This window comes from Pseudophryne corroboree, chromosome 3, assembly GCF_028390025.1.
Source record: "Pseudophryne corroboree isolate aPseCor3 chromosome 3, aPseCor3.hap2, whole genome shotgun sequence".
Taxonomy (NCBI): Eukaryota; Metazoa; Chordata; class Amphibia; order Anura; family Myobatrachidae; genus Pseudophryne; species Pseudophryne corroboree.
Window position 1 is genome coordinate 667,873,878 of NC_086446.1, and position 1,519 is coordinate 667,875,396.

The following is a 1,519-nucleotide window of genomic DNA, read 5'->3' on the forward strand; positions in this document are numbered from 1 at the left end:
ACTGTCTAAAAGCACTGTTGTTGAATTTCCAAACTTCAATTGAATATACTTTTGGTGAATTGCTGCATTTGTACCATTGCAGAAATGTTGAATTTGACAAATATCGAATTTCAAAAAGTCTAATTTGGAAAGTCCGTTATTTTGACGGAAAGTACTGAATTGCATTGTCGAATTTTTTTTGGGGGCGAAAATGTCCCGTCTTTAGACATTTTCGGGAATTCGACCGCAATTGCATATACCCCATAGCCTTTTTAATACAATACTGTTCTCGTTCATACTATTGCTGTATGTGTACTTATCTCTCTCCCTTTCTCTCAGCTTGTGTTCTTTTATTTCCATCTTTTTATGCATATACATACAGGAACACGTGAGGAATATCAAGAATAAAGTGGAAAGTCACGCTGTCTCCCAACATTTTACCTCAACACACAACTCCAATCAAGAAGCCCTTACATTTAAAGCCATAGAACTGGTGAAACTGGGAGAGAGAGGAGGAGATCTCGCTAATAAATTGTCACGCAGAGAGATGTTCTGGATATTCCAACTACAGACATCACAGCCAAAAGGATTTAATTACAATTATGAGATCGCCCCCTTCTTGTAAAACACGGTACTATCATGTTTTTCCATCCGCTGTCCTTGTATTACCTTCCAGATTGGAATATCTGCACCCCTACCCCCATCTATGCCCTCCCACATATTTTGTCCCCGTTCCCTCCGTCCCACCCTTCCATCCCACTTCCATCTCCTAACAACCCACCCTCCCTTTCCTTCCCCCCCACCCCCCCCCCACCATCTCACTTCACTAGTCACTTTAAATCACCTAAGTTGTGTATAAAATTAATCTATGTCACTAAGTGAAGAGTGTGAATCCGTAAGGCACAACGTAGCTACAGTCATACCACGCTGGAAATGCCCAAACACGCCTGATCTTGGAAGCCAAGCAGCGCTGGGCCTGATCAGTACCAATAGGGGAGACCATATGGGAAGATCAGGTACTGTACGATACAGTAATTCATAGAGGCCTGAGAAAGGTAAACACTCTATCTGTATTTAGTATATAATATCACGAACCATTTAAATACTGCTATATACTGCACTGAGGTATTTATCATTAAATACACTATGCACTATAATAACACTGCCACTTTAACATCTTAAATATTTCTGCGCACTTTTAACATATTTAGAGCCATCCCTGAAAAAATAGCACACTCAATGCACAAGCACTTTATGAAATAAATTTCAATACTGCTAGTTATAAAATATATATATATATTGTTTTTTTTAAATAAGCACTTGCACTTGTCCTAACAATATGAGATATTATGCTACCACCACTAGGAATATGTCATTATATGATTTTGAACTGATCCCTGATACTATATATCTCTATTTTTCATGTGGAACGATCACCATGGTTACCGGACTAATGCTGGGCCAGACAAACTACTAGAAAATGGCCACGAACACCTGAAAAGCAATAGACAAAATCCCACCAAACATGGCTGCCGGGAGA

At 39.3% G+C, this 1,519-nt stretch overlaps 1 pseudogene; it reads left to right on the top strand.

The window, feature by feature from the left end:
- Positions 1-888: 888 nt before the first annotated feature.
- LOC134897733 (5S ribosomal RNA) lies at positions 889-1,007 on the top strand (annotated as a pseudogene).
- Positions 1,008-1,519: the final 512 nt, after the last annotated feature.